The sequence below is a fragment of the Dipodomys spectabilis genome, unplaced genomic scaffold (assembly GCF_019054845.1).
Source record: "Dipodomys spectabilis isolate Male_0828 unplaced genomic scaffold, ASM1905484v1 ptg000505l, whole genome shotgun sequence".
Lineage (NCBI taxonomy): Eukaryota > Metazoa > Chordata > Mammalia > Rodentia > Heteromyidae > Dipodomys > Dipodomys spectabilis.
This window is the reverse complement of record NW_024871182.1, coordinates 3,730,561-3,749,350: the sequence shown is the minus strand read 5'-3', so window position 1 is coordinate 3,749,350 and position 18,790 is coordinate 3,730,561. Positions and strand designations below refer to the sequence as shown.

The following is an 18,790-nucleotide window of genomic DNA, read 5'->3' as shown; positions in this document are numbered from 1 at the left end:
TTGATCCATTCTTCTACTGAGGGCCATCGAGGTTGGTTCCGTATCTTAGCTATGGCAAATAATGCTACAATAAACGTTGTTGTGGTGGTAGTTTTAGTATGGACTTATTTGTGATCATTTGGGTGAATGCCCCAAAGTGGGATTGCTGTGTAATAGGGGAGCTCTATGTGGAGTCTTTTGAGGAAGCTCCAAACCGCTTTCCAAAATGGACGAACAAGTTTACACTCCCACCAAGAGTGCAGTAGGCTTCCCTTCTGGCCACATCCCATCCAGCATCTGTTGGTGTAAAAATATGGAACGATTCATTAATTTGCGTGTCAGCCTTGTGCAGGGACCATGCTAATCTTTTCTGTATGTTCCAATTTTAGTGTATGTGCAGCCAAATTGAGCACAGAACATTTTTTATATATAAAGTGAAATTGATTGTCTTAAACTAGACAATTCAACAAAAAGTAAGTTCAAAAAATTGTGAAATTTTGCAACCATGTATTTCTTACATAAACACACATTTAAGAATAAAGTCAATATTGACATGACAAAAGCAAAATAATTCCAGATATTTGTTGTTCATGAGATGTGTAGGAGGAGGAATTCAATTATTCTACACAAGGCACCTGTCATAATGATCATTGCAGCAAATGTTAAGGTTTGTTAAAAGTTTTAATGATTTAAATATGTTTCATTTTGGGATTTGCTTATATATGCAAAATTAAGACTGGTAGGTCATAAATTTTTTCGATAAAGTATATAATATTTCCGGTAGCATGTACTACTAAGTATGTACATTTCAGAGTTTATAGAAACTTTGCTAATGAGAAGTTGCAAAGACTGTGTAAAGAAGCAGAGTGAAGAGTTAAGAATTTAAGTACACAGTTTCTGATAAATCTTTAGGGCTCCCTTAAGTTATATGTCAGTGATGAACAAATAATGATAAAAGCCACATACACATGATGAGATTATCTATAAATAGTAATCTTAGTGGGTAAATTTAAAGGCTACTCATAGCTTCACCCAGTTTTACATGTACAGGAATATGAGAAAATAGTAAAATCTACTATGTACTTTTCAAATACTGAAAACCCTGGTAATTGTTTTGCTTTTTATTTTAGTAATCATTAATATATAATTATTGTTTTCTTTATTTATAGCATTTTTTCCTTGTCATAATATAATACAACTTTTTGTGAGTCGTGATTAAGAGGTACTTTGAGAATATTATTGGGATGGCCACACCATTTTTCATAGGTGCATGTGAATTTACAAATAGCAAAACTAAAAACAAAATATTGATTAAAAATTATATCAAGTAGAGTCTGAATCAGGAGTGTTGATCAATGTCCACACCTAAAATCTTAACCCTAGGCTGAAGTAGTGGTATTACAGTGTTGAGGCCACAAAATTGAGAAACTGTGTTTTGTTTTTTGCTTTGGTTTTGTTGGTTGTGGGGCTTGAACTCTGGGTCTTGGGTAGTGTCCCTCAGCTCTTCAGCTCAAGGCTAGCGCTATCACTTGATCCACAGCAGCACTTTCATCTTTTTCTGCTTATGTCGTGCTGAGGAATGAAATCCAGGACCTCATGCATGCAAGGCAAGCACTCTACCACTGAGCCACCTTCCCAGCTCCTGAGAAACTGTGATTTAAAAAATCATCTGAACAATATTTGCTTTCTGCTTTAGGTTATATAATGAAATATGTGAATACATTTTTATATTTTTGTGAATTGTCATACTTCTAAATTTATACTAACTGCAGCCAATTTATCCTTTTCAAAGTCAAGAAATATTTCTGAGAGTTTGCTTCTGTGAAGACTGTTTTTGCATTTATAATTTCTTCTGAGCCATTTTTATTTATTATCAAAATCACTTTATAATTTATTTTGATGCGTTATCATACATCAAATACCTTCAAATGTACATGTAGAGTCTCAAAATAGCAGTATGAATATCCTCATACACCTCTTGTTTATCTGTTACGCACTTTAATATTATGATATTTTTCCCCCTCTTTCACTCTCTCTCATTTCTGCTCTTTCTCTTTCATGCTCCATGTCTGCTACTTAGAATTTCTGCTGGTCTACTATTATCCTTCAGGATCCACTGGTTTTGTGGGAACATGATAGGGACCATCAGTTACCCTTGCATTCTTTAAGAGTTATAACAGTGACGTGAAATTATTCTTTGCCATTCTAAATGGCAAAACAACAGATCTAGGAATTCCTTTTCACTTTTAGTACTACTATAAATTTTATCTCATACGAATCATTGGGACTGATAATATACTTTTAGCCTGGGACCTAAAAGTTCTTTTTCATTTACAAACAACATTTTTCTTTTATTATCAGTAAGTAACAAAAACAAAGCTATCCTATGGGAAAGTAGGCTGAGGTTGTTCACAGTGATGAAAAACAAGTTAATGGGGGAAGTGTGTACAAAGGATACCCCTCATATAACACAGATGCTTAGAGCAGTTTATTATGTACACTTTTTGATAAGGACAATGTGCTGGGAACTCTAGATTAAATCACTGAACACCTGATATATATATATATATATATATATATATATGTATTTTTATTTATATATGCATATATATGAATATCGGCCCATATATGTACACATGAATGTTACTATACACACAAATACACACATACGTACACACATGTACACATGCACAAATGGAAAAAGACACATAGATATAGCCAACACAGGTTTCACTAGTTGTTGAATATGCCTTAGATAGAATGCTTGGAAACAAATGTGTTGAAGATGTATTCGTCTCTAAGAGTTCTTTTACCACTCCTCTTATCTCTTCCAACTGGTACGTTTAGAGAGGTTCGACTTGAAAAATGCAGGACAAGTGATAGCAAGTAACTCGGAAATCTCAATACGTATAGGTCATATGGTGTCTCCCTGCTCCCCATGGAATGCTTGCTCTTGTAGACACTCTCAACAGCCAAAGTAGCAGGACAATATCCTTGTTAAGAATAAAGTTATAAGGCTTTAAATGGCATCCTTCCTTGGGCTCTTTTCCAACTGTGAGCATCAATTCCTAAGCAGATGAGTGACTCCCCAGAAGACTGGAGTGCAGGTCAAAATTTAACCAACCCATATGAAAAGTCTAAAGTGAGCAATTCTGACTGAGGTCGTGCCGATGTCCTGACAACGAAAATGAGAAAAAAAGAAAGTTTTTAATGTATTAAAATTTGAGAATAATTTGTAACCTGTCAATAAATCTGTAGAACACAATTATACCAACTGACAATAGATGGAGTGCACTTCATTTATATGCTTTTGGACTTTGAAACTGTTTTTAAGTGTGTCTACACAAGTAGAATCAGCTTGAAACAAGCCAGCATTTCTTCATTTAGGATGCAAGGAAAAGATACAGGTTGACCCATTGTAACAATGAGATTTACAAGATACTATTAGAGGGAGTTGTTGGGGATGGTGGAAGGTAAGGAATAGTAGGGGAAAAACAAAGGAGGTGGCAACAATGCTCAATAAGATATGTACTCATTACCTTACTTATGTAACTGTAACCTCTCTGTACAGTACTGAGCTTCTTCAGTAAAAATGCTGGCAAAATTGGTTAATCACTCATAGAAAACTAAAACTATATCCTTGTATATCATCCTGTATCAAAGACCTCGGAGTCAAAGCAGACACACTGAAAACATTACAGATTGGAGTAGGACATAAGCAAGGTCTCCTGTGCAGAAGCTGAAATTTTCTTAATAGAGACCCAGAAGCACAAGAAATCAAAGAAAGTTTGGACAAATGTGATTGTATGAAATTGCAGAGCTTCTGCTTTGCAAAGGACATAGCTAGCCAGATCAATAGAAAGCCCATTGATGGGAGAAGATCTTTGTTAGCCATACAATAGAGAAGTGTCTCATATCTCAAATATATGTGGAATTCAAAATATTAAATCCCCCAACAACAAATCCTAAAAGAAACAACTGCCCAATAAATAAGTGGACTAAAGACTTCAAGACAAACTTCTTTGAAAAGAAAAGAAGGAAGGCCAATAGACACATGAAGAAATGCTCAGCCTCCCAAGCCATAATAGAAAAGCAAATCAAAACAACATTGAGATACCACCTCAAGCCATTTAGAATGGCTATAATCAAGAACTCTAATACCAACAGATCCTTCAGGGGATGTGGCCAGAAGGGAACCTTACTGCATTGTTGGTGGGAGAGTAACTTATTCAACTACTTTGGAGTAGTATGGAAGTTCCTCAAAGATTCCACCTAGAACTTCCCTATGACCCAGCAATCTACCTTTTGGGCATTTACCCAAATGATCACAAACAAGACCGTACTAACCCTACCAGCACAACTATATTTATTGCAGCATTATTTAACATAGCTAAGATAGGAATCAACCCAGATGCCCCTCAGTAGATGGATGGATCACGAAAACGTGGTATTTAACCAAGTCCTAATCTTAGAGAGGAAAATGGTTTGGATAGAATGATCGGAGAGAGATTACAAAAAAACGAACAAGAAAAAATGGAAAAACCAAAATTTAAATTTAAATAGTGAAACACTTAAAAATTATGTAAGTTTAAACAAATGATATTGAGAGAAGAAAAGGATAAGATGAGAAGAAGGGATGGATTGAAAGGAGAAATGAAAACTAAAAAATAAAAATTCTTACAATTAGTTACTTGAAAATTATATACATATAAAGAGATAATACTGCTGTTAAAGAATTTAAGCCTAACAGGTTGTGAACTGAGTAATAATTTTCTGGATTAAATGTGTACACAATGGGGTATAAGGTCTAATAATCAAAAACAGGTATATATCTGGGAATGAACCGAACAGCAATTTAGTTACACAAAAAAAGAAAGAAACAGAAAAAAATGAAAAGAATACTTAAAAAGGAGCAAAAGTTCAGAAGAGATTTAAAAAAGCACAAGCACACACACCTATACACCTAAAATAAAAATTATGGTAGGAAAATAAGATTAATAGAAAACAATTTTAACAATTAATTTTTTTAAAAGGTCCAAATAAGAGTTCTTTGATTGCAACAATGAGATGTACAATTCATTATGTCGAAAAACGAACTTAACAACTTTGGTGGGGGGTGGAGGAGGATCAGTTGGGGGGAGGGGGAAGTATGGGATGGGATGGGAAGGGGAAACAACAAGGAAGCAACAATGCTTGATAAGAAATATACTCATTATCTTGCCCATGTAGTTTTAACTCCTCTGTACTGTATTCTCACAATAAAAAATAAAATTAAATTTAAAAAAAGAGTTCTTTGATTTTTTTTTGGGGGGGGATGGGGGTGGGATGATTGTGTATCTTCCGTGTCCATAACCAGTCTCTTGGTGGAGTCTCTGGGCTGCTTGTGGTGTTTGGTTTTCCTATGGCTTGATTGATTTCTGAAGTCAGTGTTTGAGCAGGCAGAAAAATGCTGTGCATAACCCATTGTTTTGTTATCCTTCTCCCAGGCTAGTTCAGTGGGAGGTAGATTTGCTTTCAGTATCCCAAAAGAGGGAGAAGGGAGTTTCCTCTAGTTTGAAGATGCTGTGATGAGATTAGGTTATGGGTAGAGTTGAGGCCTTTCAGCAATCAGTAGCTTTTCCTTGCTGGGCTAGATCCTGAGACTCTCAGAGAGCCCAGCTTGGAGCCATTCTCAGGGTTTATGTTTACTGAGTTTCAATTGTTTGTCTAGGCTGCTGTAGGGAGGGGCAGCCTCTGGCTCTGTTTACCCAGTGGTGAAAGTCACTCCTCAGGGGGCAGATTTTTCTCTGTCTGGGCTGGTTGACTTTCCCCTGGGTAGAGCTGAGCCTGGCAGGTCAGGGCAGATTCTTGTGACCTGCTAAATGACACTTTTGTTTGCTTCCAAGGCCTGAGTTGGAGCTAGTTGCTCAACTGGGCCTTTGTTAGTATCAAAGATGGAGATCTCCAGTGGTAGGTGACACGCAGCCTTCCCTCCTCTGCTCCCTGAGAAGAAATGAGGAGATCAGGTTTCTACTCATGCCAGAATCTTGTTCTGGGACAGTTTCTGGTCTGTGGTCTGCAGGATGAATATATCTGCTCCTTGTCAGTTCTTGATTGTGTTGGGTAGAATCCACTCGTCTGCCACATCTGGAAACTTTGTCCCACATTCTCTCAGTAGTTATGGATGCTAAGAGTGTCTCTGCTACCAACTCTGACACTTCAGCCATGGCTAGCTGCATGTGTTCAGATCTGTTTCCTTGCTTGGATTTTCCCTCTCTGTCCAAACTCTCTGGCTTGAGATGACACACTTGGTGTGACTCTGTAGCCTAAGACTGTTCACTGGAATACTAAAATGCTTTCTATAGGAGAGTTTGTTTAGCCTTCAGCTTCTCCTCTGCCATCTTCCTCCAAATCTCATGATTTTTTTTTATTGTAAAGATACTATACAGAGGGTTACAGTTACATGAGTGAGGTAATGAGTACACTTCCTCTTGAACATTGTTACCTCCTCCATTGTTTTCCCCCTACCATCCCCTCCCTCCCTCCCTTCCCCAAGGTTCTTTTTTTTTTTTGATTGTGATTAAGTGATTACATAATTTCAAAGTCACAAGTTCATTCTAAATTTCCTGGAGCAAATTGTCTACCACAGTCTGTAATATATAACAGTGTTCACATGTTATATACCATATTTGTGATCAGCAGCATGGGGATATTTAGTAGTGGTTCAACCAGATGAGAGGGAGTTCTTTGTTTCTTAAGTCCTCTTAGTTTTGTCGTATCACCTAACATTTTGGATTTAGCATCCACTTATCAGGGAGACCATGTACCCTTTGTCTCTTCATTCTTGGCTTACCTCGCTCAACATGATTCCTTCTAGCTCCATCCATTTCCCTGCAGATGCCATTATTTTGTCATTTCTAATGGCTGCATAATATTCCATTGTGTATAGATACCACAATTTTTGGATCCATTCATTTGTGGTGGGTCATCTATGTTGTTTCCATATCCTAGCTATTGCGAACAGTGCTGCAATAAACATGGAGGTGCACGTGTCCTTGTATATTGGTTCCTTTTGTTCGGGGTAGATGCCTAGAAGTGGTATGACTGGGTCGTAAGGGAGGTCAATCTTTAGCTTTCTAAGGACCCTCCAGACTGCTTTCCAAAGTGGTTGTATAAGTGTACATTCCCACCAGCAGTGTAATAGGGTTCCTCTTTCTCCACATCCCCTCCAGCATTTGTCGTTGGCTGATTTGTGGATGTGGGACATTCTGACTGGGGTAAGGTGGTATCTCAGGGTTGTCTTTATTTGCATTTCCTTCACCACCAGGGATGATGAACATTTCCTCATGTGTTTCTTTACCATTTTTATTTCTTCATTTGAGAAGTCCCTCTTTAGTTCCCTTGCCCATTTAGTAATTGGTTTGTTAGGTTTGGGAGGGATTAGTTTCTTGAGTTCCCTGTATATACAGGATGTTAACCCCTTGTCTGATATATTGCTGGTAAATATTTTTTCCCAATTACTTGGTTGTCTTTCTAGCTTAGTTGCGATAGATTTAGCTGTGCAGAAGCTTTTTATTTTAAGGTAGTCCCATTTGTCGAGTCTCTCTCCAACTTGTTGTGACCCTAGGACTCTGTTCAGGAAGTTCCTTCCTGTGCCTATTAGTTCAAGTGTCTCTCCTACTCTGTCCTGCAGTAGTTTCAGAGATTCAGTTTTAATGTTAAGGTCTTTAATTCATTTTGAGTTGATGTTGGTGCATGGCAATAGGCTGGGGTCCACTCTTAGTTTTCTGCATGTGGCTGCTCAGTTTTCCCAGCACCAGCGGTTGAAGAGGCTGAGTTTCTTCCATTGTATGTCTTTGGCTCCTTTGTCGAATATCAGCTGGCTGTAGGCCTGTGGATTTATTTCTGGATCTTCTATTCTGTTCCATTGGTCTTTGGGTCTGTTTTTGTGCCAGTACCATGCTGTCTTTGTGATTATAGCTCTGTAGTAGAGTTTGAAGTTCGGCATGGATAGCCCTCCCATATTGTCTTTATCCCCTAGAATTGTTTTGGTTATTCTAGGTCTTTTGTTGTTCCATATAAATTTTTGGACTGTTTTCTGTATTTCAGTGATGTACGTCATTGGGATTTTAATAGGAATTGCATTGAATTTGTATATTAGTTTTGGAAGTATTACCATCTTTACTATATTAAGTCGACCTATCCAGGAGCATGGGAGGTCTTTCCATTTCCTAGTGTCTTCTGCAATTTCTTTCTTTAACTTTTTATAGTTCTCATTAAATAGTTCTTTTACATCTTTGGTTAGGTTAATTCCTAAATATTTTATTTTTTGGGAGGTTATTGTGAATGGGGTTGCTCCCTTTATTTCCCTCTCTTCCTGTACATTATCAGTGTATAGGAAGGCAACTGATTTTTGTGGGTTTATTTTGTATCCTGCTATTTTGCCGAAGTGACTTATGATTTCTAAAAGTTTGGGGATGGAGTTTTTGGGATCATGGAGGTATAGTATCATGTCGTCTGCAAAAAGGGATAGTTTAACTTCTTCTTTCCCTATGCGGATCCCTTTAATGTCTTTTTTCTTGCCTTATTGCCCTGGCTAAGGGTTCTAGGACTATGTTGAAGAGGAGTGGAGACAGTGGGCATCCTTGCCTTGTTCCTGATTTTAGGAGGATTGGTTGTAGCTTTTCCCCATTAAGTATAACATTGGCTATTGGTCTGTCATAAATGGCTTTTATTGTTTTTAGAAATGTTCCTTCTATTCCTTTTTTCTCCAGAGCTTTTAGCATGAATGAATGTTGAATTTTATCAAAGGCCTTTTCTGCATCTGTGGCAATAATCATGTAATTCTTGACCTTGGCTCTGTTGATATATTGGATTACATTTATTGACTTACGTATGTTAAACCTTCCCTGTGTCTCTGGGATGAAGCCTACCTGATCATAGTGTATTTTTTTTTTATGTGTTTCTGGATTCTGTTAGCTAGAATCTTGTTAAGGATCTTTGCATCTGTGTTCATCAAGGAAATTGGCCTGTAATTCTCCTTTTTGGTTGGGTCTTTGCCTGGTTTGGGGATGAGTGTGATATTGGCTTCGTAGAATGAGTTTGGGATAGCTCCCTCCTTCTCTGTTTCTCTGAAGAGCTTGAGGAGTATGGGTATTAGTTCTTGTTTAAAGGACTTATAGAATTCTGCTGTGAATCCATCTGGTCCTGGGCTTTTTTTTTTGTTGGAAGACTTTTGATAGCTTCCTGTATCTCATTATAGGATATTGGCTTATTTAATTGGTTAACTTCTTCTTTGCTCTGTTTGGGTAACTTGTATTTCTCTAAAAATGCATCCATTTCTGCCAGATTTTCTTCCTTTAGAGAGTATAGCTTTTGAAAGTAGTCTCTTAGAATTGTTTGGATATCTTGGGTACATGTTGTGATGTTTCCGGTGGCATCCCTAGTCCTATTAATATGGGTTTCGTCTCTTCTTTTTTTAATTAATCTTGCCAACGGGCCATCAATTTTGTTTATTTTTTCAAAGAACCAGCTTTTTGTTTGGTTTATTTTGGTTATGGTTTTCTGATTTTCTAATTGGTTAATCTCTGCTCTTAATTTGGTTGTCTGGCTTCGTCTAGTAGCTTTAGGTCCCATTTTTTCTTGTTTTTCTAGCTGTTTTAGTTGCTACATGAGATTATTTACTTGGTCTGTCTCCATTCTCTTGATGTGGGCACTGAGGGCAATAAATTTGCCCCTCAGGACTGCTTTTGCTGTGTCCCACAAGTTTCTTTGTGAGGTGTTTTCATTTTCATTGAGTTGTAGGAAATGCTTTATTTCTTCTCTGATCTCTTCTGTTACCCAGGCATTGTTAAGGAGTGTGCTGTTCAATTTCCATGTATTAGAGAAATTTCTGCGGTATGCTTTGTTATTGAGAGCTAGCTTGATTCCACTGTGGTCAGATAGGATACAGGGGATTATGTCGATCCCTTTGTATTTGCTTAAGTACCTTGCATGAACTATGATATGGTCTATTTTGGAGAAAGTTCCATGAGCTACTGAGAAGAATGTGTACTCTGTTGTTTTAGGGTGAAATACTCGGTAGATGTCAGTTAATTCCGCTTGAAGTATGGCCTCACTTAATTCGGTAGCTTCTTTGCCAATCCTCTGGTTGGTAGACCTGTCCTTTGGTGAGAGTGGCGTGTTAAAGTCTCCTAGTATTATCGTATTGGGATCTATTTTATTCTGTAAGTTTGAGAGCATTTGTTTGACATATCTGGGTGCACCAATATTTGGGGCATATAAGTTGATGATGGTTATATCCTCCTCTTGGATTGTTCCCTTTATTAATATATAGTGTCCGTCCTTGTCTTTCTGTACTGATTTTAATGAAAAGTTTATTTTGTCAGATATCAGGATAGCTACACCTGCTTTCTTACTGGGGGCATTTGATTGGTAGATCCTTTTCCACCCCTTCACTCTGAGTTTGTTTGTATGTTTGGCTGAGAGGTGGGTCTCCTGAAGGCAACAGATGGATGGGTCTTGTTTTCTGATCCAGTCCTCAGTTCATTTTCTTTTAATTGACGAATTCAGCCCATTTATATTAAGAGAAAGTATAGAGAGATGCATTGTTGTCCCTGCCATTCTGTTTTCCTAAGTTTTTCTTCTTTCCTTTCCTCCTGTGCTTGCTCAGTTAGACTTTGAGTAATGCCTGTTTGGGGCAGGTCCCAGTTCCTGGTTGCTTTCTTCAGGTTGTGTCCCCCCTCTTAGAATTCTTTGTAATGCTGGCTTAATGTTTATGTATTCATTTAGTTTTTCTTTGCTATTAAAAGTTTTCAGTTCTCCATTGAATGTGAATGCTAGCTTTGCCGGGTATATCAGTCTGGATTGGCATTTATTGGCTCTCAGGGCTCCTATGGTGCTTTCCCAGGCTTTTCTTGCATTCATTGTTTGTGTGGAGAGATCTGCAGTGATTCTAATTTTTTTCCCGTTGTAGTATAGCTCCTTCTTCATTTTTGTTGCATGCAGGATTGTTTCCTTATTATTCAGATCTATCATTTTTACTATAATGTGTCTAGAATTGTTTCTCCTGGGATCTTGCTTGTTGGGGGTTCTATAAGCTTCTGTAATGTAGTTAAGATGGTCGTTTTTGAGGTGGGGAAAATTTTCATTGATTATCTTGTTAAATAGGTGTTGCATTCCCTTGCTCTGGAATTCCTCCCCTTTGTCCACTCCGATTATGCGAAGGTTACATTTCTTGGCATTATCTGCTTGCTCTTGAATTTCCCTTTGGTTTAATTTGAGTGATTTTTCCATATCTGTCACTTTTTGGTCCACTTGGTGTATTCTGTCTTCTGTATCTGACACTCTACCTTCCATTTCATTCACTCTGTTGACCGTGGCTTCTATTGTGGTTTGCATGGAGGAAATGGATCCCTTTATGGATTCAATGTTGGTTCTCAGAGTACTGATCTCACCTCTCAATGAGGTGAGATCAGTATGCATTACCTCTAATTTGGCTTTTATCTCACTTCTTACTGAGGTTTGTGCAGCTTCTATTTTTGCATTCAACTTTTGTTTGATATCCTGTATCTCTTTTGATAGTTCATCCTTGTGCTCTTTCAATTTCTGATCCATTTCTAGCTTTATTTCTTGAGTCATTGCCTCCAGCAACCCTTGGATGTAGCTTTTATCTTCCATTCCTGCTTTGCTCCCACTGGGGCTCTCCCCTGCGTGGCTGCTGGCTTTTGAGGTGAGCTTGCTCTCCTGGGTGGTGGTAAACCTTGTGATTTTTCTCTGTGATTTTCACATGGGGGTTCAGGAGACTGCTCTTCAATTTTGTTTTGGTGTGTCTGTCTTTGCTTGGTTGCTGATTCTGTATTGGTAGAGAGAGTCTGTGCCTGATCTGGGTTCTGTTGGGAGCCTATTTCCAGCTGCTATTCTGACTTACTTAGGATTCTCAGCTCTCTGCTGTAGATTGCTGGCAATTCCCGCCTTTGGAAGGGTTGAGCAGCCTAGACTGCTTGTGTTTGCTCCTACAGGTGCTCTTGGGAAGATCAGATGTGCTGGATGCACTCTCCCAAATACTGGAGTCTGCTATGGGCTCCTGATGTGTTTTTGTTTGTTTGTTTTGGGCTGGTTGTGGGCTTGAACTCTAGGTTGAGTGCTGTACCTCAGCTCTTCAGCTCAAGGCTGGCACCCTACCATTTGAGCCACAGCACCACTTCTGACCCTTTTTGCTTTTGTGATGCTGAGGAATCAGATCCAGGGCCTCATACATCCAAGACTATCACTCTATTGCTGAGCCACGTTATCAGCCTGAGCTCCTGCTTACTATCAGGTGCTGGCAGCCTGTGTTGCCCAATTCCCAGCCTAGGGTATATGGGTGGAGTTTTGATGGGATTTGGGCTTCTCTTGTCCTGAGCCTCCAGGTCTTTTGTTGTCACAGGCGTGCTTCCTGGGGAGTGTTGTTTCCTGGTTTTCTCCCCTCTGTTGAGGTGTATGCTCAGCTTTTTACTTCAGTTGGGAGGAGTTGGTTGTGTTGTTCAGGCGCTGGATCCCCGGGCCTGGTTCCGGCCCCAGCCTGGAGTGCGCTCGTTAGGCCTGTGCTGATGTGTATACCACCTAGGTTATGCAGCCTGGAGGACACAGTTCAAATTTCTTCTACTGTTGGTAGTCTTGACCCAGGGGCGCTGTTCCTGGCTTGGGCATTTAAGCTCCCTTCCAGGGGCACTCTTGCTCTGGCCTGGCCAGCAGAGTGTGCTCCACCGCCTGGTGGAGCTCTCGAACAGTTCCCAGTTTTAGTGGGTCCTGTGTTCCGGGTATTGGGGTAGGGACTCTAGGTCACGGTCTGGGGATTCCCTCCAGCTCTGGTCTCCCTTGAGGGTTACACTGTCCCCTGTGGAGTACTCACCCTGGAGCTGGTTGTTTCTGTGTGGTGTAGGTCGTCAGTTGTTGTTGCAATCCGAGTTCAGTTGGGGTGGTTGCGGGCTGGGTTGGGCGGCCCCCGCTGGGTCGTTGCGATCGCGATTGGGCGGGTGGTCTGCCGACAGGTCCCATTGTTGTGCTGCTGGTGCCTGGCGGCTTTGGCGGGATGGAGCCTCTCCGCTCTGGTGGAGAGTGAGGGGTGGGGGTGGGATCATCGTGGAGACTCCAGGCTGGTAGGTTTCTCTGTTCCTGGCGATCCGCTGTTCTGCAATCCGGTACCTGGTGATCTGCAAGCGGCCCCCTGTGTCTCTGGGCTCCGGCAGCCCCCGCTCAGCTGGCTGGCCTGCGGCTTGGCACACTGCCACACGGCCAGTAAAGGTTGGGGGAGGGGTCTTCGCTCTTCTCTGTTCTGAAATTCTTCTTTTCCTCTCTTTCTTTTTTTGTTATTTTCCACATCTGGTTTTTCTCTGAGTATTCGTCTTTTTGTTGTTGTCGGTCTCTTGGGGAGATTAAGCATTGGAACTCGAACTCTCTTTTTGGTTGGAGAGAGCTGTGGCGTTTCCCTACTGCCCCGTCGCCATCTTGTTCCCCCCTCATGATTTTTTTATAAGTGTTTCTTTTTTTAGGGAAAAATGTCATTGGTGTTTATATTTTGTGTTGGCATAAAATGAGCCTACTATTGTCTTAATTTAATAAAATAAAACTCTCTGGCTGGGCACTGGTGGCTCATGCTTGTAATCCTAGCTACTCAGGAGGCTGAGATATGAGGATCTCAGTTCAAAGACAGCCCCGGGAGGAAAGTCTGTGAGACTTTTATCTCCAATAAGCCACTGGAAGACAGAAGCGGTGCTGTGGCTCAAGCGGTAGAGCGCTCATCTTGAGCTGAATTGTAGGACCAGCACTGAGGCCCAGAGTTCAAGCTCCAAGACTGACCAAATAATCCATACAAAACAACAAAAAAACCCCAAAAACTCTCTGATTCTATGACAGCATACATTTTGAGGGTAATGGTTAAGACCATGTAGCCATTCTAAAAAAAAATATATCACCCCCAAAAAGAGGAACAATAGGAAATGTATAGCAGGAAACTTATAAATCTTAATGGACTAACAGTCTGTCAGTTTGTTTTAACTATTCATCAAAAATGAAAGTAATACTCGATAATATTTTATTAAGGCTTTTAAATTTCTTTGAACTTGACATTTAAGATTCACTTTAAAAAGAAAATCAACAGGTGACAGTGTTTTCTCCTTACTTTTCCAAAGAAATGTTTATTTCATCATTATAGTGTATAGCACAATATAACCAGAAAGCATTTGTTAAGGAAAAAAAAATGTCCATTCTCTGTTTTGCTTGTCTGTATTTAAAGCTGCATACCACATCCTATCCACCCTATTGTCTGTCTTCTCATATGAAACATTTCAGTAAATGTGTCAGCCAGCAAAGTTTTACAAAATAGCATGCTTTCATTCATTGTGCTTTCCAAAATATATCTCACAAATGCCAACAACAAAAAACAACTTAAAACATCTGTGGATTTTTCTATTTATGGTGCAAAGTAATCACTTTCCATAATCCTTAGAACCAGCTCTACACATGCATTAAATGCTCTTTCACTTCCAGGCTTTAGAACATCAGCATGTAACAATGGTGTACATGTTAATTTGTTCACCACATCTGGTTTGTTTACAGCAAGGACTGTCTTCATGGAAGATGGTAATAGATGAGTTGTGCAATTATGTAGTTTAAAAGGGGTCTGAGTTGGGGATAAAGAAGATCCATTTATGTGACTAAATATTTAAATTAAATCCTATAATGTATACTCCTTCAATTTTATGGATAACATATTCTACATTCTAGGTTTTTTTAAAAGAAATACTGTACGTTGTTTCCTTGGTGACAACGTAATTGGAAGACTTAAAATTTTCCTATACCATGGCCATCTGAAATGAGATGGATGTACTTAGGTTAACATAAAGAAATTTTGGGACAGCATTATTGTTTGAATCTTGGATGGGATTTGATTGAGAATTGTGACAGGCTTTCATAGTATGAGAAGAAAAAAAAAGACCATACTAATACTTTTATCTGCCACATTGTTTTATTAGTTTATTCAAACACACACATATAAACACACAGATACACATTATGAAGACCCAGTCAATCTGAAAGAAACTATTTTAATGGGAATTCCATAAAATATTTAGTCTGCTGAGATCTGATTAGAATTTATAGAAGTATCTAGTGGCTTCCACCCCTGGACAAGTTATCATTGGTGAAGATGTTGCCATTTGATTTTTGAATGCCCCATAAAGACCTATGTGTTAAAGAAAAATGACATTCCAATTTCCCAGACTGTGGAGCATACCTGAATAGTTCTTCTGGAGATTAAGTTCTTCAGAGTGAAACTCATGAGAAAAAGACTCATTTTCTTTCTTCTTTTATCTTTTAATCATTCTAGGCAAAAAACATTTCTCTTTGACATACTCCCCTCCTTGACATTGTCTTGTCACTGGCCCCCAAAGCAATAAAACCAGTTGAACATACACTGAAACATTCAATCTTGTAAATCTGAGTAAGCCTTTCTGCTTTGTAAATGGACAATATCACTTATTATGGTAGGTTATAAAGCTAACTCAACGTTCTAGTCTTTCTAACAATGTAGAGTATATTAAAATATGCTTCATTATAAAATATCTCACTCCATGTTGTATATTGTGTTTTTATTTCTGTTGATCCTAGCGCTTACAATAATGAAGTAACTGTAAAACTGTTTGCAATAAATAATCACATTACTTTTATGATTCTATAATTTAACTTGTTTTCCTACAAATTTATAGGATAGTGTAGCTATGGAAAATCAATAAATATTGAATTTTGATATAGGATTACCTATCACTGCAAGTGTTGTAAAAATTTATCTACACTGAAATGATTGCCATTGATATCTTTCTCAAGATTACAAATGTTTATACTTTCAGCTGACCTTTTACAAACTTAAACCCCAAACATAATTTTTAGTTTGTTCGTGCAATCATAGGAACATAAATATATGGCACAAAATGTTCATTAACTTTATCTGCTGTCATTAATGGAGTATACCTAATAGAATTAAGTATATACCCTCAGAGAAATAAGATACTTCCTTCTAAATCCAGACTTGCAGGCAGGCAGAGAGACACCCACACCCACAAACATACACACACACTCTCTCTCTCTCTCTCACACACACACACACACACACATACTTACCACTCTGACTCAGGTTAGATTCCAGATATTGGGTATCAGACAATGATCTATTAATCAAACTTTCTTGTCCAGACATAAAATACATTCATAATTCCACACATACAAAACCACCAGATAATTCAAAATCGTGAGAATATTTAACAGAACCACCCAGCTCTGGGCCATCTACTCCCTGACTTCATTCATTCATGTCGATGCACTGTTCATATCATAATTAAAAGTCTTTTCGTATTTCTCTGATTAGCAGATAATATGTTTTCATATAAGAGAAAACATAGGTAAAATTACATATGAAAATTGCATATGAAATAATGACATTCCTGAGGGTAAAACATGCCTGTTTTTCAGTTTGGTTGCCAAAATGGAACTATTAGAACTTTTGAATATTTAACTGTAAATTTGAACCTCCAAATTTCACTAGGATTTGAATTGTGTTACTTACAACATTAATGTCAAATAAAAGCATTACTAAATAGAAAGAAAATTAAAAGTTTATCACTCCTTAATCCCTGAATTGACTTTATTATAAAAACAATTACATTTATATAACATGATAAACATCCTGAAACAAGCTATGAGGTATGGAAACAGAAGACTCTGTTTTTTGTTTAGTGTATGTTGTTGTTATTTATAGTTTGTGATGATTCTGTCTTCTTTACCTTATGCATGGTATATTCATTCTACATCTTCAGGAAGGTGGGGGTGGGCACAGAGCTTTAGGGAAAGGGTGAAAAAATGAAGCAGTGGAGTTCCTTGAACATTGATGAAAGTGAACTATTTAACTCATCGGTCAATTATGATTGTATGTTTTTCTGAGACTCTAATTCATTTATTTCTTTAATCTAATTTGTATGATTTCTATCTACCAGTTTTTGAATTGGCTTGTTCCTGTTTTTCAAGGACCTAGTGGTGCATTATTAGTGCTGATTTAAGATTGTTCTAATTTGTTAATGTATATACTCAAAGCTATACATTTTCCTGTGTATTTCCTGTGTTCTTGTGTCCCAGAGGAGGTAATATTTTGTCTGTTCACTTCCGGTTATTTTTGTTTTTCTGTTTATGTTACTTTGAAATAGTGATTTCAGGCTTGTATGAAGAGACGGTAATAATATGAAATGTATATTATTACACTGAAAGAAAGAGAAGACATTTTAACCTTTTTGCTTCAAGTAAATTAATATTAAGCAAAGCTTATTAAAATAATTACTTATTTACTTTTTAGAGGATGAGTATAGTACTCTTGGATATCTTGGAGGAAAGATATTAGACTCATCACAGCTGATGCCTTATATTGAATTTACAAGCTAAACTTTCTTTTTCAGAAGACTAAAGCTTCAGTTCTTTCATATTAGTATTATAAAATCATAATCCCTGCATATTGATTTGTTATCCTCTGCTATTTTCAATTCAATTCTTCCTCCATTATATATCAAGGGCTTTGAATGACCAATTCCTTAAAATACCTATATTTCTTATATTGTGATGTAAATCTCAGTGATATGAATATGAATTTATCTCTCAGTCTCATCTTGAGCTGCATTCATATGAAATTTATGCAGTCTCAAGCAAGAAACCTGACTATTTACACTTTTCTATGTTTTAATCAATAAATCCATTCTAATACTTTAATTGAAATATATATAAAGTTTTTAACATGAAGACAACCCTCCCCCATTATACTTTAAAGTAAAACCTTGGGGACTATTTTATATATGAAAATACAAAAGTCGAGGCTGGGAAGGTGGCTCAGTGGTAGAGCACTTGCCTTGCATGCATGAGGCCCTGGGATCGATTCCTCAGGACCACATAAGCAGAAAAAAAAGCCAGAAGTGGCCCTGTGGCTCAAGTGGTAGAGCGCTAACCTTGAACTGAGGAGCTGAGGGACAGCGCCCAGGCCCAGATTTCAGGCCCCATGAACGGAACCCTCCAAAAAAAGATTAAAAAAATAAAAAAGTGCAATGCACATGTTTATACATGAATAATCTAATGATTAAATCAACTACACACTAGAACTACCATACTACATCAAGTCTCAATTTACTTAAAAGCACCAAAATGTTAGTGTTCATGAATATCACTCATTGTTAAAAATTGACTAGTCAAAACAAAGTTTATATTATATTTGAAATTTGAAAAATGAAAATTACACTCAGATTTGCTGTCAATATCTTGTTTCCATGGATACATTTTTTTCAGCATATAGGGAAACAAAAAATAAGGGTTTGTCACATAGAATGAAAAATATAAAGGTAGACTGCCTGTCCTTAAGATGATAAGTACATGCAAATAGTGTGATTTATTGAAAGATACTATAAAAATTCATAAGAGGATTTATGATCAGAACTCAGAGGTAACCAAAGTAACTGGAAAAATGTAAATGTTAATTGTGCTTTCAATATAAGAAGACAAGTTTTCAATTTATGAGCCTATAGAAGAAGATTTTGTATCTGTAACACAATCCACTTTTAACTGCTAAAAGCACTTGCTTAATCTCTAATTAGAAAGGGAAAAATGAACTAACATCTTACATGATTGTTTTGACAATTAATTGGTATATTGAAGGTCAAAGGGAGGAATTGGAGGTTAATATAATCTTTTTCCTCTCTTCTGATTATTACACCGCAATAGCTGTGAATTCAGGAGTCTCATGCAATGTACTCACAGCTGAATTACT

The 18,790-nt window shown here is 37.8% G+C and overlaps 1 non-coding gene across 1 annotated transcript; it reads right to left on the bottom strand.

Annotated features, from left to right (window-relative positions):
- Nucleotides 1–286: 286 nt before the first annotated feature.
- On the bottom strand, nt 287–392 carry LOC122099222. Its single transcript, XR_006145878.1, has one exon. It is a non-coding gene; the product is annotated as a U6 spliceosomal RNA (small nuclear RNA).
- Nucleotides 393–18,790: the final 18,398 nt, after the last annotated feature.